This window comes from Loxodonta africana, chromosome 1, assembly GCF_030014295.1.
Source record: "Loxodonta africana isolate mLoxAfr1 chromosome 1, mLoxAfr1.hap2, whole genome shotgun sequence".
In the NCBI taxonomy this organism is placed as follows: domain Eukaryota; kingdom Metazoa; phylum Chordata; class Mammalia; order Proboscidea; family Elephantidae; genus Loxodonta; species Loxodonta africana.
Genome location: NC_087342.1, coordinates 166,187,294 through 166,207,990, shown reverse-complemented (window position 1 = coordinate 166,207,990; position 20,697 = coordinate 166,187,294).

Genomic DNA, 20,697 nt, shown 5'->3' with positions numbered 1-20,697 from the left:
TTAGTTAACCAAAGATGAACCTTTCACACTATTAAGGATATATTTAACAATGCAAGTATGTCAAGGATCCTAAACATCTAGTCATATAATTTGGTTTCTAAAAATTCAGTCTTTACATTTCTAAAATAATATCAGTGTGCAATGCAATTAAGATGCAGTCTTCATTTTCATTTTCTGTGATTTATGCATGCTATCATGAATTCATGTAAAGTTATTACAATTATTATTCATTAATATATTATTTATGGATTTATTTAATAGTTGCTCAAAAGGAAAAATATTTTTGATGGAAAAGATATGTGGAGAAAATCACCAAAATTAATATAACATGTACATATAGCTTCTGATGAATAAACTCTTTTTTTGTTTTCTTTTTTTTTTTAAACAGGGAAAATGCTAAGTACTAAGCAAGATACAACGAAAATATGCAAGGGTTAATAATAATTATATCTGTGAACATACTTTAAAGAAATGAATGAAATAAATAATTTTATAAATATTAGTTGATTTAAATAATAACTGCTGACAGGAATGGAGAACTGGAACTCCTATACATTGCTCGTGGAAGTGTAAAACAACACAATCATTCTGGAGAATTGTTTCTTTGTTTTTCATAATGTTAAACATATACTCACTACATACCTGGCAATTCCACTGCTAGATATTTAAGAAAATAACAATATATATCACTACAAAGTCTTGGACAGAAAGTTTCCAACAGCTCAGTTCATAATAGTCCCAAACTAGAAACAATCCACATGCTTATCTACAAGTGAATGAAAAAACAAATGTGCTACTTCCATGCAATGGAACACTACTCAGCAATAGAAATGAACTTATTGATACCCATAAAAAGATGGATGAATCTCAAGAACATCATATTGAGAAAAAGAGCTACCTCTGGGTCAAAGGGTAGGGGATTCAGATTCACTTGTTTAGGGGCATGAGCGTTCATTCTTGGTGATAAAAAAAAAAAAAAGATGGAAATACTCTATATCTCTATACTCTATATCTTGTTTTGGTTGGTAGCTACATGGGAGTATACAATTATCAAATCTCAAGAAAATGAGCACTTAAGTTCTGTACATGTTATGTTATACCTCAATTAAAAATTACAAGAAAAATGCATCTTAAAGGAACTTGCAAGTTGTTTCACACAAAATGTAAAATGTTTCGCGTAAAAAATGTTTCGCCTACATATTGAAATATTTCTCAGGTTAAAAATACTCCTGAAAGTTTGCTTCTAGAGTGGTTTTTCTCTAAAAGTGCAAAAAGCCTTAGCTTGGAAAATATTACTTTTTAAATTAAGATACCTGATTTAAACAAGACCAGTAAACTGCAGTGTAATATTAAAGAGAAAATATTTGAAATAGAGAACTCTGACTTTAATTTTTTACCCATATGATAGATTTTGCTTGTATTGTAGTAGAATTACCACTTTGCTCTGATTGTCTTCTTTACCAAAATGTATTTAGTGCTTCAGCCTATGATCAAAAACTATTTGCCATGAAGTGAATTTCATTTATTGGGAAAGTGACTTCTTCAGGAAATGTCAATTTTGATGTGATAAAAATACAATTCAGTGTAAGTGAATAAAAATACAGATTCTTTAAATAGATCAAACAAATACAAACAGAAATATAGATAGCCAATATTGCCCCGAGAGTTTAGTTGACTTGTGAAAGATGTCTTTAATATAAATAAAATATAACAAAACCAGTCTTCTAGACTAAAGGCACCAGTGTATAATTCACTTACCTTAAAGTAGAAACAAAATTGAATATTTGTCAACATTTTTACCATTTAGAGGGCCCTGGTGAAGCAATGGTTAAGAATTCAGCCAGAACCAAATGGTGAGTATTTCAAATCCACCAGCCGCTTCTTGGAAATCCTATGGACACTTCTTTTCTGTCCTATAGGGTTGCTATATGAGCTGGAATCCACTGAAAGGCAAGGGATTTGGTTTGATTTTGGTTTGGGAGTGTTCGGAAAACTAAGTTTTCCTTTTTTGGACATGAGATTAAGATATCACAGCCCTACACACCACTGACTGACTCTTGGCCAAATTTGGTACTACAAATTTATGATTATGTCTTTTATACTGAGAAGTAAATGGGAATTGTATCTATTGCCTTTTGTTCCTACTCAAATCAAAATAAGATCTCTTGCAGTATATAAATTATGCATATCATTAGAAGTAAAATGAACATGTCATGTTTGTCAACCTCTGTGTGAAATCTCTTTTGATTTTAAAATTATTAAACTAACTTTTTGTTTTATGTTTCTTCTAAAAACAAAGGAAGTGTCCTCTAAAGAGGCTTCAGATGATAAAGGAGGTTTCGATTAGGTTTTACTACAGATCACCATTTTTACCCCTCACCAAACCAAAAAAAAATTAAAAACTTCAGCCAAAAAAGCTTTGCTTGCTGAAAGCGAAGGGGACTTGAGCACTTACTAATGAAGATCAAAAATTACGGTCTTCTGTATGGATTACACCTCAACATAAAGAAAATAAAAATCTTCACAGCTGGACCAACAGGCAACATCATGATAAATGGAGAAAGGAATGTAGTTGGCAAGGATTTCATTTTCCATGGATCCACAATCAACACCCATGGAAGCAGCAGTCAAGAAATCAAAAGATGCATTTCATTGGGCTTATCTACTGCAAAAGAACTCTTTAAAGTGTTGTAAAGCAAAAATGTCACCTTGAAAACATGGGCCTGACCCAAGCCATGGTATTTACAATTGCATCCTATTCATGTGAAAGCCAGAAGATGAATAAGGAAGACTGAAGAAGAACTGATGCCTTTGAATTGTGTTGGTGATGAATATTGAGTATACCATGGACTGCCAAAAGAACGAACAAATCTATCTTGGAAGTACAACCAGTATGCTTCTTAGAAGCAAGAATGGCAAGACTATGTCTCACATACTTCGAACATATTATCAGCAGGGATCAGTCCCTGGAGAAGGACAGCATGTTTGGTAAAGTAGAGAGTCAGTGAAAAAGAGAAAGACCTCAATGAGATAGAATGACACAGTGGCTGCAACAACAGACTCAAGCATAGCAATTGTGAGGATGGCACAGGACCAGGCAGTATTTCCTTCTGTTGTACATAAGGTCACTAAGAGTCAGAACCAACTCGACATCACCTAACAAAAATGACAATTTTCTACCCCTCACCAAACCAAACCAAAAAAAAAAAAAACACTGCCATTGAATTGATTCTGACTCAGAGCAACCCTATATGACAGATAGAACTGCCCCATAAGGATTCCAAGGCTGTAAATCTTTACGGAAACCTTTCTTTCCATTGGTTGGTGGATTCAAAAGGCTGACCTTTCCTTTAGCAACTTGGCATTTTAACCACTGCGCCACCTGGGCTCCTGTTTCACACCCTTCCCCCCCAACCCCAGGAGATAAAAAATGCAGTCAAAACACTTATCTCCTCCAAAGCTATAAAGTCTGGCAGTAGTTGTTGGCCAAATCTTTTGTTTATATCCCTCCCCCCATTTGTGCAGTCTTTTATAAAAACAGCTTAATTGACAAATTTGTTGACTATAACAAACTGTACATATTTAAAGCGTAACAGCTTGATAAATATGTACATATGTTTGTGCTGTGAAATTACCACCACGATTTTTTTATTTGTTTGTTTGTTTTTGACATTTGTAAAAATGTTAATTTATGTCTGTCTCAATTCTATAGCACTGTTAATTATTCTACAGTGAAGCAGGGTGTATTCACTTCTGCTCTTTATTTCTTGCACTTTAGCCAGTTACTGTTTGTGCCAAATTTGTGTGTATATCAAATATAAAAAGAAAATTAAGGCTAAATATCACATATACGTGTACCCCATAAGTAGGAATCAACTTGATGCCAATGGGTTATTCCTAAGTATTAAAAACAAACGAACAACAACAAAAAAACTGTTACCCATGGAGTCGATTCGGACTCACAGCAACCCTATAGGACAGAATAGAGCTGCCTCATAGGGTTTCCAAAGAGTGGCTGGTGGATTCAAACTGCTGACCTTTTGGTTAGCAGCCAAGCTCTTAACCACTGCATCAACAGGAGTCCTTTCTAAGTATAGTAAAGCACAGTTTCTCCATTAGGAAGGTTTTTTGTTTTGTTGTGATTTTTTTTTTAAGTAGTATTATATTAGTTTGTGTACCATAATCATTTATTTTTCATCTGCTTGCCTGATAAAGGAGTACTGGTGGCACAGTGATTAAAGCAGTGGATTGCTCACTGAAAGGTCAGCAGTTTGAAACCACCAGCTGCTCCAAGGGAGAAAGATATGGCAATCTGCTTCCTTAAGATTTACAGCCTCAGAAACCCTATGGAGTTCCTATGAGTCAGAATTGACTCAATGGCAGTGGGTTTGGTATTTTGGTTGGTTGCCCGATATAGATAGATAAACTGAAGTCCATAATTCTTTTGGTCCATTTTTAAATATTTTAATATGTGAGTTTTAGAAGAAAATTGTTGACCCCGTTGAGGGCCAGTTGGGTTAAGATTTAACATTTTTATCCAAAAATAAAATACCCCACACAACTTTCTTCAAAAAATGTTATGTATATGCCATCACATTCAGTACAGATGTTTATACCAAATCATCATTTAGATGAAGAAATTCCTCTACCACATAATAAAAATCATCACAAGATTTCACTAATGTCAAAGTAACTGAAATAAATTTATTAGAGCAACTTTTCCAGATTTTTAGAAGTAATAAATAAAAGACTAATAAATACGTTTTAAGAGATATAGCAAATAATATAACAGATATCTTTTATCTGTTACTTCAGTAACAAACTCCAATGTATGGGGTGTTCCCTGAGGGTGAGCATATTTAATATGATTAGATTTTTAAGGGCAAAACTTTACATACATATATATGCATTTTTTTAAAGAAAGCTTGTGCTTCATAGAAAATTTCCAAATGCATTAGATGTAGATAAAACATGAAAAACATTTCACTATACATTTGTGTACTGGCTTAAGCTGTTTTTCCCTATCTTCTTTGTTGTTACTGCTAACAGATAAAAATAAACAGAAGTTTTAGCTCTTGATGATTCTTCTGTCTGTTTTTTGCTCTCTGCATATTATCCTAATCCTTTCTTTGTGACTTTATTATCATTTTCAGAAGCCAATTGTGATAGAAGACATAGTATTTTGATTCAGGTAGGGAAAAGATTAACTGGAGTAGAGAGAAAACTTTCATGTGGCTAATCTGAGAGAATGGAGATATGGGAAGAGGAAACAAAGTTAGGGCATCTAAATGTGGTTGTGACAGTTATACTTAAAGGTATCCTGATTATTACAGGGTTTCTCAACCACAGAAAATATTTTTTTATTTGTTCAACACATTTACCACAAATAGCTTTTAGTATATTGTTTTTCTAAGTCAGTGCCAATTATTTTTTTCATTTAAACATATTAAGGAAAAGGCAAAGAATAAGTTAAGAGAAAATTACGTCTGTGAGGAAAAAATATTTGAGCATAAATCGAATAGGAGGGAATTACATAAGGGCCTTACGTCAATATGAAAAAAGACCCTAGAGGATTTCTCTAAGTTTGAGGATATTGAGCAACAGTAAACTCTGTCTGAACAAAACTAACTAGGTGAACATATTAAAAAGTACTACTTTTAAGACTTGATAAGTGAATAGGTTTTATTTTTCTTGTGTAACTGTGCCCTGCACTCATAGAAAGTAATCAAAACCTAGAAAACATGTTGTAATAAGTTTTGACTATGAAGGAAGGGATCATACAAAGAGGTTAATTGAATGTGTGGTGTTATTAACACAGGGATGTGGTGTTGCTGCCCACTCCCTTCTTTAGAACAATGTTGTGATGACAACAAAAATGGCTACAATGACAATAGTCAAATATAATAATTAAAATTTATGAATCATTTACTTAGTGTCAGAAATACTCTGTTTCATGTACATTAGAAGTCCTGGTGGCACAGGGTTAATATGCTTGGCTGCTAACCAAAAGGCCAGAGGTTTGAACCCACCAGGTGTTCCATGGGAAAAAGATGTGGCAGTCTGCTTCTGTAAAGATGTACCTACCCCCTTGGAAACCCTATGGGGGCAGTTCTACTCTGTACTATAGGGTCTCTAGGAGTCAGAATCAACTTGATGGCAATGGGTTTTGTTTTGGGTTCATGCACATTAACTCTTTTTGTTGTTGTTGTTAATTCTCACTACAATCTATGAAGCTAGCGGAATCTTTACCCCACTTAACAGATGAAGAAACAGAGACAGAGGGATTTTAACTTGCTTAAACTGTTAACAATAATGAGGATATAGTGGGGCAAAGCTTCGAGTTTAAAAAGTTGGATGCCAGAGACTTGCTCTTAGCATAGTGATGTAAGAATTCCTATTCCTTAGCTCCAAAATTCCTTCCTGAGGTGCTCTTGCTTTTTTATTTTTTAGGCAGAAAGTTCTTCCTCCATGCGTTCCTTTTTTATTAAGTAGGCCTTTCTCTTTTTTCTTTCTTTTTTTTTTTTTATTAAATTTTATTAAGCTTCAAGTGAACGTTTACAAATCCAATCAGTCTGTCACATATAAGTTTACATACATCTCACTCCCTACTCCCACCTGCTCTTCCCCTATTGAGTCAGTCCTTTCAGTCTCTCCTTTCGTGACAATTTTGCCAGCTTCCCTCTCTCTCTATCCTCCCATCCCCCCTCCAGACAAGAGCTGCCAACACACTCTCAAGTGTCCACCTGATATAATTAGCTCACTCTTCATCAGCATCTCTCTCCCACCCACTGACCAGTCCCTTTCATGTCTGATGAGTTGTCTTCCGGGATGGTTCCTGTCCTGTGCTGACAGAAGGTCTGGGGAGCATGGCTGCCGGGATTCCTCCAGTCTCAGTCAGACCATTAAGTATGGTCTTTTTATGAGAATTTGGGGTCTGCATCCCACTTATCTCCTGCTCCCTCAGGGGTTCTCTGTTGTGCTCCCTGTCAGGGCAGTCATCGATTGTGGCCGGGCACTATCTAGTTCTTCTGGTCTCAGAATGATGTAGGTCTCTGGTTCATGTGGCCCTTTCTGTCTCTTGGGCTCCTAGTTGTCGTGAGACCTTGGTGTTCTTCGTTTTCCTTTGCTCCAGGTGGGTTGAGACCAAATGATGCATCTTAGATGGCCGCTTGTTAGCATTTAAGACCCCAGATGCCACATTTCAAAGTGGGATGCAGAATGATTTCATAATAGAATTATTTTGCCAATTGACTTAGAAGTCCCCTCAAACCATGTTCCCCAGACCCCCTCCCCTGCTCCGCTGACCTTTGAAGCATTCATTTTATCCTGGAAACTTCTTTGCTTTTGGTCCAGTCCAATTGAGCTGATCTTCCATGTATTGAGTGTTGTCTTTCCCTTCACCCAAAGCAGTTCTTATCTACTGATTAATCAATAAAAAACCCTCTCCCTCCCTCCCTCCCTCCCCACTTCGTAACCACAAAAGTATGTGTTCTTCTCACTTTTTACTATTTCTCAAGATCTTATAATAGTGGTCTTATACAATATTTGTCCTTTTGCCTCTGACTAATTTCGCTCAGCATAACGCCTTCCAGGTTCCTCCATGTTATGAAATGTTTCACAGATTCGTCACTGTTCTTTAATGATGTGTAGTATTACATTGTGTGAATATACTACAATTTATTTACCCATTCATCCGTTGATGGACACCTTGGTTGCTTCCAGCTTTTTGCTATTGTAAACAGAGCTGCAATAAACATGGGTGTGCATATATCTGTTTGTGTGAAGGCTCTTGTAGCTCTAGGGTATATTCCTAGGAGTGGGATTTCTGGGTTGTATGGTAGTTCTATTTCTAACTGTTTAAGATAATGCCAGATAGATTTCCAAAGTGGTTGTACCATTTTACATTCCCACCAGCAGTGTATAAGAGTTCCAATCTCTCCGCAGCCTCTCCAACACTTATTATTTTGTGTTTTTTGGATTAATGCCAGCCTTGCTGGTATGAGATGGAATCTCATCGTAGTTTTAATTTGCATTTCTCTAGTGGCTAATGGTCGAGAGCATTTTCTCATGTATCTGTTGGCTGCCTGAATATCTTCTTTAGTGAAATGTGTGTTCATATCCTTTGCCCACTTCTTGATTGGGTTGTTTGTCTTTTTGTGGTTGAGTTTTGACAGAATCATGTAGATTTTAGAGATCAGGCGCTGGTCGGAGATGTCATAGCTGAATATTCTTTCCCAGTCTGTAGGTGGACTTTTTACTCTTTTGGTGAAGTCTTTAGATGAGCATAGATGTTTGATTTTTAGGAGCTCCCAGTTATTGGGTTTCTCTTCATCATTTTTGGTAATGTTTTGTATTCTGTTTATGCGTTGTATTAGGGCTCCTAGGGTTGTCCCAATTTTTTCTTCCATGATCTTTATCATTTTAGTCTTTATGTTTAGGTCTTTGATCCACTTGGAGTTAGTTTTTGTGCATGGTGTGAGGTATGGGTCCTGTTTCATTTTTTTGCAAATGGATATCCAGTTACGCCAGCACCATTTGTTGAAAAGACTATCTTTTCCCCAATTAACTGACACTGGGCTTTTGTCAAATATCAGCTGCTCATATGTGGATGGATTTATATCTGGGTTCTCAATTCTGTTCCATTGGTTTATGTGCCTGTTGTTGTACCAGTACCAGGCTGTTTTGACTAGTGTGGCTGTATAATAGGTTCTGAAATCAGGTAAAGTGAGGCCTCCCACTTTCTTCTTCTTTTTCAGTAATGCTTTGCTTATCCGGGGGTTCTTTCCCTTCCATATGAAATTGGTGATTTGTTTCTCTATCCCCTTAAAATATGACATTGGAATTTGGATCGGAAGTGCATTAAATGTATAGATGGCTTTTGGTAGAATAGACATTTTTACTATGTTAAGTCTTCCTATCCATGAGCAAGGTATGTTTTTCCACTTAAGTATGTCCTTTTGAATTTCTTGTAGTAGAGCTTTGTAGTTTTCTTTGTATAGGTCTTCTACATCCTTGGTAGGATTTATTCCTAAGTATTTTATCTTCTTGGGGGCTACTGTGAATGGTATTGATTTGGTTATTTCCTCTTCGGTGTTCTTTTTGTTGATGTAGAGGAATCCAAGTGATTTTTGTATGTTTATTTTATAACCTGAGACTCTGCCAAACTCTTCTATTAGTTTCAGTAGTTTTCTGAAGGATTCCTTAGGGTTTTCTGTGTATAAGATCATGTCATCTGCAAATAGTGATAACTTTACTTCTTCCTTGCCAATCCGGATACCCTTTATTTCTTTGTCTAGCCTAATTGCCCTGGCTAGGACTTCAAGTATGATGTTGAATAAAAGCGGTGATAAAGGGCATCCTTGTCTGGTTCCCGTTCTCAAGGGAAATGCTTTCAGGTTCTCTCCATTTAGAGTGATATTGGCTGTTGGCTTTGCATAGATGCCCTTTATTATGTTGAGGAATTTTCCTTCAATTCCTATTTTGGTAAGAGTTTTTATCATAAATGGGTGTTGGACTTTGTCAAATGCCTTTTCTGCATCAATTGATAAGATCATGTGGTTTTTGTCTTTTGTTTTATTTATGTGATGGATTACATTAATGGTTTTTCTGATATTAAACCAGCCTTGCATTGGTATAAATCCCACTTGATCAGGGTGAATTATTTTTTTGATGTGTTGTTGGATTCTATTGGCTAGAATTTTGTTGAGGATTTTTGCATCAATGTTCATGAGGGATATAGGTCTATAATTTTCTTTTTTTGTAATGTCTTTACCTGGTTTTGGTATCAGGGAGATGGTGGCTTCATAGAATGAGTTGGGTAGTATTCCGTCATTTTCTATGCTTTGAAATACCTTCAGGAGTAGTGGTGTTAAGTCTTCTCTGAAGGTTTTGTACAACTCTGCAGTGAAGCCGTCCGGGCCAGGGCTTTTTTTTTGTTGGAAGTTTTTTGATTACCGTTTCAATCTCTTTTTTTGTTATGGGTCTATTTAGTTGTTCTACTTCTGAATGTGTTAGTTTAGGTAGGTAGTGTTTTTCCAGGAATTCATCCATTTCTTCTAGGTTTTCATATTTGTTAGAGTACAATTTTTTGTACTAATCTGAAATGATTCTTTTAATTTCATTTGGTTCTGTTGTGATGCGGTCCTTCTCATTTCTTATTCGGGTTATTTGTTTCCTTTCCTGTATTTCTTTTGTCAGTCTAGCCAATGGTTTATCAATTTTGTTAATTTTTTCAAAGAACCAGCTTTTGGCTTTGTTAATTCTTTCAATTGTTTTTCTGTTCTCTAATTCATTTAGTTCAGCTCTAATTTTTATTATTTGTTTTCTTCTGGTGCCTGATGGATTCTTTTGTTGCTCAGTTTCTATTTGTTCAAGTTGTAGGGACAGTTCTCTGATTTTGGCTCTTTCTTCTTTTTGTATGTGTGCATTTATTGATATAAATTGGCCTCTGAGCACTGCTTTTGCTGTGTCCCAGAGGTTTTGATAGGAAGTATTTTCATTCTCGTTGCATTCTATGAATTTCCTTATTCCCTCCTTGATGTCTTCTATAACCCAGTCTTTTTTCAGGAGGGTATTGTTCATTTTCCAAGTATGTGATTTCTTTTCCCTAGTTTTTCTGTTATTGATTTCTAATTTTATTGCCTTGTGGTCTGAGAAGATGCTTTGTAAAATTTCGATGTTTTGGACTCTGCAGAGGTTTGTTTTATGACCTAATATGTGGTCTATTCTAGAGAATGTTCCATGTGCGCTAGAAAAAACAGTATACTTTGCAGCAGTTGGGTGGAGAGTTCTGTATAAGTCAATGAGGTCAAGTTGGTTGATTGTTGTAAGTAGGTCTTCCATGTCTCTATTGAGCTTCTTACTGGATGTCCTGTCCTTCTCCGAAAGTGGTGTGTTGAAGTCTCCTACTATAAATGTGGAGGTGTCTATCTCACTTTTCAATTCTGTTAAAATTTGATTTATGTATCTTGCAGCCCTGTCATTGGGTGCATAAATATTTAAGATGGTTATGTCTTCCTGATCAATTGTCCCTTTTATCATTATGTAGTGTCCTTCTTTATCCTTTGTGGTGGATTTAAGTCTAAAGTGTATTTTGTCAGAAATTAATATTGCTACTCCTCTTCTTTTTTGCTTATTGTTTGCTTGATATATTTTTTTCCATGCTTTGAGTTTTAGTTTGTTTGTGTCTCTAAGTCTAAGGTGTGTCTCTTGTAGGCAGCATATAGATGGATCATGTTTCTTTATCCAGTCCGTGACTCTCTGTCTTTTTATTGGTGCATTTAGTCCATTTACATTCAGCGTAATTATAGATAAATAAGTTTTTAGTGTTTTCATTTTGATGCCTTTTCATGTGAGTTGTTGGCGATTTCATTTTTCCACATACTTTTTTGTGCTGAGACGTTTTTCTTAGTAAATTGTGAGATCCTCATTTTCATAGTGTTTGACTTTATGTTAGTTGAGTCATTACATTTTTCTTGGCTTTTATCTTGAGTTATGGAGTTGTTATACCTTTTTGTGGTTACTTTATTATTTACCCCTATTTTTCTAAGTAAAAACCTAACTTGTATCATTCTATATCGCCTTGTATCAGTCTCCATCCGGCAGTTCAATGTCTGCTGTATTTAGTCCCTCTTTTTGATTATTGTGATCTTTTACCTATTGACTTCCCTGATTCCCTATTATGTGTATTATTACTATTTTTTTTAATTAATCTTAATTTGTTTTTGTGATTTCCCTATTTGAGTTGATATTAGGACGTTCTGTTTTGTGACCTTGTATTGTGCTTGTATCTGATATTATTGGTTTTCTGGCCAAACAATATCCTTTAGTATTTCTTGTAGCTTTGGTTTGGTTTTTGCAAATTCTCTAAACTTGTGTTGATCTGTAAATATCTTAATTTCGCCTTCATATTTCAGAGAGAGTTTTGCTGGATACATGATCCTTGGCTGGCAGTTTTTCTCCTTTAGTGCTCTGTATATGTCGTCCCATTCCCTTCTTGCCTGCATGGTTTCTGCTGAGTAGTCTGAACTTATTCTTATTGATTCTCCCTTGAAGGAAACCTTTCTTTTCTCCCTGGCTGCTTTTAAAATTTTCTCTTTATCTTTGGTTTTGGTGAGTTTGATGATAATATGTCTTGGTGTTTTTCTTTTTGGATCAATCTTAAATGGAGTTCAATGAGCATCTTGGATAGATATCCTTTCGTCTTTCATGATGTCAGGGAAGTTTTGTGTCAGGAGTTCTTCAACTATTTTCTCTGTGTTTTCTGTCCCCCCTCCCTGTTCTGGGACTTCAATCACCCGCAAGTTATCCGTCTTGATAGAGTCCCACATGATTCTTAGGGTTTCTTCATTTTTTTTAATTCTTTTATCTGATTTTTTTTTCAGCTATGTTGGTGTTGATTCCCTGGTCCTCCAGATGTGCCAGTCTGCATTCTAATTGCTCGAGTCTGCTCCTCTGACTTCCTATTGCGTTGTCTAATTCTGTAATTTTATTGTTAATCTTTTGGATTTCTACATGCTGTCTCTCTATGGATTCTTGCAACTTATTAATTTTTCCACTATGTTCTTGAATAATCTTTTTGAGTTCTTCAACAGTTTTATCGGTGTGTTCCTTGGCTTTTTCTGCCGTTTGCCTAATTTCGTTTGTGATGTCTTGAAGCGTTCTGTAAATTAGTTTTTTATATTCTGTATCTGATAATTCCAGGATTGTATCTTCATTTGGGAAAGATTTTGATTCTTTTTTTTTGGGGGGGTTGGAGAAGCTGTCATGGTCTGCTTCTTTATGTGGTTTGATATGGACTGCTGTCTCCGAGCCATCACTGGGAAACTATTTTTTCCAGAAAATCCACTGACTGGTACGCTGGCTCCAGGCTCTGAAAACAATCGCTGCCTCCCTCTATTTGTTCGTTCTCCGTCTCTAAATCTGTGTTTGTTGTTCAGGGTTCGTAGATTGTTATGTATGTGATCGATTCACTTGTTTTTCCAAGTCTTTGTTGCAAGAGGGTTCCGCAGTAGCGTCCACCTAGTCCGCCATCTTGGCCCTGCCTCCCTCTTTTTTCTTTTTATGAAAAGTCACACAACTATATGAACATCTCTGATAGCTTTCTACATATTCTGTTGCAGTATCTTCCAATGCAAGCTTGCCATGCGCTCTCTATGATCTAAGTCCATCCTGTCACTCCAGCCTTGTATCCTGATACCTTCCACGAAGCATATGATGCTCTAGTTGTTTCATACTGCTCTGTATTCCAAATATTGTTTATAACGGTGTTTCAGTCTTGCATATATGTTCCTTTTCTGCTTACTAAAGCAGCACTATTTAATTTAGCCCAAATGCCACTTTCCTGTAATTTTTTTCTACATACATCATGTCAGAATTAGTTTCTTTTCCTGTTCTAGCTTATTTTCTCACCTATGTCCTTATTATAATACTTGCTTTATTCTTCTTTTCTTATAATTGTCTCTAAATTTCCAAGTCCATAAGAAAGAGGTATTCTTGGAATTTGTCACTTTGTTGCTATGGAACAAATTTAACAGAGCCAAGCAAATGAACCGGCAGACCCTGACTGATACCCTCACCCAGGCTCTCATCAGAAGTGCTTACTGCCTAGGAATTATGGGAAGAAAACTGCAAGATTGAATTGTCCTCCAGTTGAACCCAATACACAGTATTATCCTAAGAATATGTTAGAACAGCTTAGTTCTAGCTCCCAAGCTATTAATGGGGTGGAAGAAATATTTCCAAAGCATGATGGAATCCAGTTCTGATAGAGTGAATCTAGAGCACACACTGGCAGCCTGAACGAAACCAGGGGCCTTTCTTTTATTTATACATTAAATATTATTTTAAATAAAAGCACAATAGGATTTTCAGGACTTAAAAAAATTTTTTTTTAATGTGTGTGGCAGAAAAAGTGGTCGAGAATGTACATAAAAGGCAAAGTAGAATATTTGTACTGCTAAAGATAAAAATTAACTATATGACTTTAGCCAGGAAAAAAATTAAATCCAATAAAGTGAGTAGAAAACATAGAAAGAGACTGAGACATATGTCAAGACACAGGCAATGATTGAAGTTATTTTAACTTTTGTTTTGAAAATGTGAATCTATTCCAGCTTAAATGGTATGTTATGGAATAATTTGAATACAATGCCTAATTTCATCCAAGAGAACCATTAAATACATGCAGAAAACTGCACCTGGCTGAATGAAGTCTTATAGGAACACACAAAACACATTTACACATTCACTTCAATTACCAGCTTCCTCGATTCATCATATGTGTTATAAGCTACTTTCATCCACATCTAGTATTACATCTTTCCAAGTGATTTTAGAGAACCCTCCATCCAACGATTCACAATAATTTACAAACTGTAACTCTTCCAATGCTCCATGGTAAGGTACCATAATTAGTGTGGTATTTTATATGTTTGTTAACCATTTAACCTGTGTAAAATTGTGTCACTACTTTTTATTAGTTTCCTGTTTTATGTGTCACTGACATGGCAAAAGAGAATAAAGGTTGCAGATGCAATTAAGATTGCAATCAGCTGACCTAAAGATGGAGAAAATTTTTCTGGATTATCCATGTAGGCCCAATCTAACTGCCAAAAATCAATTCAGTTGTTTCCAACTCATAGTGACCCTGTAAGACAGAGTAGTACTGCCGAACTCTTAACCACTGAGCAACCTAGGCTCCAATCTAAACATAAAAGTCTTTAAAAGTAGAAGAATATTTCTCCTAAAGTTCTATGGGAAAGAACCAGAGAGATGATATCATGAAAAGGACTAGACTGGCCAAAGGGGCTTTGAAGATGGAAGGAGGGCTCCGTGAGCCAAAAAATGAGGTTGCCTGTAGAAACTGCAAAAGGAAAGGAAATGTTTTCTCCCAAAGAGCTTCCAGAAAGGAACACAACCATGTTGACACCTTGATTTTAGTGCAATGATACCCACGTTTGACTTCTGACGTACAGAACTGTAATATAATAAATTTGTGTTGCTTAAGCCATTAAGGTTGTGGTAATTTGTTATATCAATAATAGAAAACCAATACACCTGAAAATGGAAACTCTGGTGACATAGTGGTTAAGAGATATGGCTGCTAACCAAAATGTCAGCGGTTCAAATCCACCAGGCACTCCTTGGAAGCCCTATGGGGCACTTTTACTCTGTCTGATAGGGTTGCTATGAGTCAGAATAGACTCGACAGCATGGGAAAAAAAAAAAAAAAACTCTAAATAGAAAGATGCCTGGAGCTATATACCAAACTGTTCATTGTGGTTCTCTATGGGATCTGGAATGATATTTGCAAAAGAGTTAAGGGGTCCTGAAATTTATATATTTGCATAATTAAAGGACAATAAATCAATATAGGAGTAGAAAATATATTATCAGAAGAGCATATAGAGTAGCTAACATGATTTAGTGTGATTGAAAATGGGGGAATAAAATGAAGTCAAAGCATGATTAATTCACATATGATTCTATCAGCTTAGTATTTTGTGCTACCAAGAAATAGCAGCTGAAAGCAGCAAGCTGCAGAGAAATACAGTACTGAAAATGATATACCCAGTGTACTCCCTTTTTGGCTCAGAAGTGCTCATTGCATGATACTTCCTATTTTGGGGCATTTTGTGTGCTCCACTAGTCAATTCTTCCCCGTATAGTAATTTCGAAGATGTGTGCTTCTTTTTCTTCTTATATTGATTACCTTAAACACACTTAATTATACATTTCTAATTGATCCACTTAACAATCAAGCATTTTTTCCTGATAATGAAACAGAAATTATCAAAGTTTTAATCCATATTTCTCACACATACTAACAAGCCAAATTGGGATTCTCCTCGGCAATCTTTGGAATCTTAGGGAGGCCAGAGACAAGCCTTTTTGATCCTCACAACTATTCCAGTTTCCCCAAAACTACTGGGCACACTTTGGTTTGGATCTCTGATCACTCCAATCCATGGGATTCTTCAGGCATTTATCTGCTTTCCTTTTGCATCCTTGAGATGGAAAAAAAAAAAAAGCTTAGCCCAGTTCTTTTTATTGCAGAAATTATTGTAGATTAGAAATAGAAATATTTGTGAAAAACCACATTAATAAAAATAACCCAACCAGCTGTATTTTCCAAATACCCATTAAATACTAAATGTTGTTTTTTTTCTTCTATTTCCGAAGTTTAATTGACTCCAAGTAGTCCAAACTCTACAAAGAGAAGAGGCTTGTTTCTTTCAACCCTGCGATTCCTCAAGCAAGTCAAAATGCTATACCTTAATCAAAAGTATTCATCCTCCAAAAGTTGCCCAAAGTCACTCTCTAGAAATTTTTTAAAAACACCACACGAAAGAAAAATGAAACATCACGAGTTAAAATTGTACAGATCACCCTCAGTAAAATGAGATCTTATAAACTCCTTGTTCAAAATGTCAACGACAAATCTCAGCGTTGTTCATTCTATATTGATTACACTGAGACATGTTATGTCTTTCTAATTTGCAGAATAAGGTCTTTATTTCAGAAGTATTTATTACTGTTATGTATCATTTAATTGCAAGCCAAACATTAATTAATGCAGACTTTTTGCATAGTGTTACATTATTTCTGTTTTTTTGTTTATTTCTTGTGCTTGGAGCTCTTCTAGGACTCCATGTCACCTAAAAAGGCCATCAATTTCCCCCTCCCACACATAGTTTTAAAATATTTTCTCTATCATGGGATTTAAAGTCTTAAAATATGAAGTTTAAATATCTTTATACTTTTTTTCTCTAAGAAATTAACCAAAATTACCAAGGAGAATGAGAAGTATAAATGCAGTTTAATTTTACACAAGGCTGGTATATATCTGTAACCTCAAACCATAATATTAAAAAAAAAAGACTACTGAGAAATGAAGATCAATAAAGGATACGGAAAGATGCAAGAAGTCTAGCTACAAAGCACAGTTCTCTACAATAAATAGTGCATCTCCAGAAAACAGAAAAAATATTGCAATTAATGGGCAAAACAGTTAAAGGAGGAAATCCCTTTCCATTCGCTTCTTTTTTGAAACAGAATATTTGTTGTTATTATTGTATGTCCGTTAGACTATTGTGTGTTGGGTCTGTTGGGAACAGATAATTAGTCTCTTTAGTCATGCAGATCCAAAGATGAAGAGAAATTGTACCCCAAGAGCTATACTTATTAATCTGGGAGATTCATCAGTACCTGGAATTGATTTAGATGACAAGATTTTGATCTTGAAGCTTATGTTATAAGGTGATGTATCAGTCAGAGAAGCAGAACCAGTAGGATTTATGGAGTAAGAGATTTACTGAAGGAATACACTTTCATGAATTTCGTGATTATGTTGGTTGGCTAGGCAAGTCCATAATCCATAGGGCCAGCTAGAACTCTCAGGCACCAGCCATAGCTGCAGTTCACAGCAGAAAGCGTTCAGGGAAGCTTCAGTCTTGGTCGTAAAGCCTTTCAACTTACTGAATCTTTTCCACCCAGATTACCTAGGATAATCTCCTTTACTTAAAGTTAGTTGATATAGACATTGACCATATCTACAAAATGTCTCACAGATTTGTGTTTTATTGAATAACTGTTGCATTGGTGGTTTAGTAGTAGAAAAAGTCTCTGTTCCTGGCTAATGTGCCTCATTCACAGCTGCTAGAAATCTGTCAGTGGAGGCTTGCATGCTTAAGATGGACCAGGCAAAAAAAGCCTGGCGATCTACTTCCAAAAATCAGCCAGTGAAAACCCTGTGGATCCCAATGGTCCAATCTGAAACTGATTATGCAGATGGTGCAGAATCAGGCAGCAATAGAGTGAAACCTGTGAGAGCCAGAACTCAATGGGACTGCCTTGTTTTTTTTGGGTCTTGCAAGTTTTCCAACTTTGACAGGGTGCTGTTTTACCACTTCTCTATCGCTGTTTTATTGGAAACAAGTTTTACTTCTCTGACAGGTTTCTGCTTTACACAAGTTCCAACTTTGTCAGGTTTTACTGTGATTCTGTTGTTCATGGGGTTCCCTAGTCAGGTGCTGACTTGAAGGTTGCTGATAACAATAGCAACATATGCTGGCCAAATTGTGATATAAAACTGATCATCACACCTGAGGATGGTGTTAATATATTTTGCATGTGGGAGGGATTTGAACCCTGAGCAATCAGGAGACAGGCTGTAGCAGACAAACCCTAAGGGGACCTCTAATGCTCCTGGCCTTCTGGTATTCGTGTCTTCACATAATTCCCTCCCCTTGAGTGAGATCAAAAACTATGATCTGTTTCCAACCAATAGAAAAAAAGATAAGGTCATGGGTTGTCTTTTTTATGATTATATTATATAAGATTTTATAATGCTAGCAGAAGCTTGCCAGAAATGCTCTACTTCACTATCAATGAATAATTAAGTGACCATGTTAGGAGATCCAAGCGGCAAAACGCTGAGAGTGCCCTCCAGCCAGTATGCAATAAGAGTCCAGGGCATTCAATCCTACAACCATAAAGAAATAAATTCTGCCAACTACCTGACCGAGCTTAGAAGGGAATCTTACATCACTTGAACAGCCAAATGAGAACACAGACAGAACCCTAACTACAATCTTGGGAGGACCATCTCCTCCTAATACTCAAAAATTGTGAAATAATGAATATGTATTGTTTGAAACTACTGAGATTGTAGTACCACCAGAAGTCTGTCAGTTTGCCATACTGTGGTGGCTTGGGTGTTGCTGTCATGCTGGAAGTTATGCCATTGGTATTTCAAATACCAGCAGGGTCACTCATGGTGGACAAGTTTCAGCAGAGCTTCTGGACTAAGACAGGCTAGGAAGAATGACCTGGCAGTCTACTTCTGAAAAAATTGGACAGTGAAAACCTTATGAATAGCAGTGGAACATAGTCTGATATAGTGCTGGAGGATGTACCCGTTAGGTTGGAAAAAACTCAAAATACAACTGAGGAAAGTAGCTTCCTCAAAGTAGAATTGACTTTAACGATGTAGATAGAGTAAAGCTTTCAGGACCTTCATTTGCTGATGTGGCATGGCTAAAATGAGAAGAAACAGCTGCAAACATCCATTAATAATCAAAAGGTAGAACGTAGGAAGTATGAATCTAGGAAAATTGGAAGTTGTCAAAAATGAAATACAATGCATAAAAATTGATATCCTAGACATTAGAGAACTAAAATGGACTGGTATTGGCCATTTTGAATCAGAGAATCATATGGCCTACTATACCTGGAATGACAAAATGAAGAGGAATGGTGTTGCATTCGTCATCAAAAAGAACATTTCAAGAGCTATCCTGAAGTACAATACTGCCGGTGAAAGGGTAATATCCATACACCTACAAGGAAGAAGAGTTACTAAGACTACTGTTTAAATTTGTGCACCAACTACTGATGCTAATTAAAGATGAGGAAATTGAAGATTTTTTTAACCTGCTTCTACAGTCTGAAGTTGGTCAAACATGCAGTCAAGATACATTGATAACTACTGGTGATTGAAATATGAAGGTTGGAAACAAAGTAGAAGAATCAGTAGTTGGAAAATTCAGACTTGGTGATAGAAAATGATGTCAGAGATCTCATGATAGAATTTTGGAAGACTGATGACTTCTTCATTGCAAATACCTTTTTATAAAAACATACGTGACAAATAAAAAAAAAAATCTAAGTCCATTGTCTTCGAGTCAATTCTGACTCATAGCTACCATAAAAGACACAGTAGAACCCCCACATAGGGTTACCAAGGAGCGACCAGTGAATTCAAACTGCTGACCTTTTGGTTAGCAGCCTTAGCTCACTTAAATGGAGACTATACACATGGAATTCACTAGATGGAAGACATAGAAATCAAATCAACTACTTCTGTAGAAAGAGATGATGGAGAAGCTCAATACCATCAGCTAGAACTAGACCAGGGGCTGACTTTGGAACAGACCATCAATGCTCATATGTAAGTTGAAGTAGAAGCTGAAGAAAATTAAAAACAGTTCATGAGAACCAAAGTACAGTCTTGAGTATATCCCACCTGAATTTAGAAACCATTTCAAGAATAGATTTCATGCACTGAATGCTAATGATCAAAGACCAGAGGAGTTGTGGGATGACATCAAGGACATCACACACGAAGAAAGCACTAACAATAAAGATCAAAGACTACAGCCTTCAGTATGGATTACACCTCAGCATAAAGAAAACAAAAATCCTCACAATTAGACCAATAAGTAATATCGTGATAAATGGAGAAAAGATTGAAGTTGTCAGGAATTTCATTTTACTTGGATCCACAATCAAAGCCCATGGAAATCAAAGCAAATATTGCATTGAGCAAATATGCTGCAAAAGACCTGTTAAAAGTGTTAAAAAGCAAAGATGTTGGCTTGAGAAATGCTGAAATTCATGATTCATAATTAGCCAGTGAATACCTTATGAAGAGTGAGATACCACTTAAAAAACATAACAACAACAACAAAATAACAATATTGGTGTTTTATGTGGATTCAACTTTAGAAAGGGTATCAGTGACTGCATTGCTTGAAAATGGCATTGGGTGCAGTCCTCAAAGTGGTGAGGGTTTGTTTCAGTACTCCTAGGTTTTAGGAGTCTTCTTTGACTCATGATTTTTAAAGGGAAATACGAGAGTTTTCACAGTTAACTATTTTCATTTTGAGGATTTTTCCCCTCTCCTTTAACCATTTA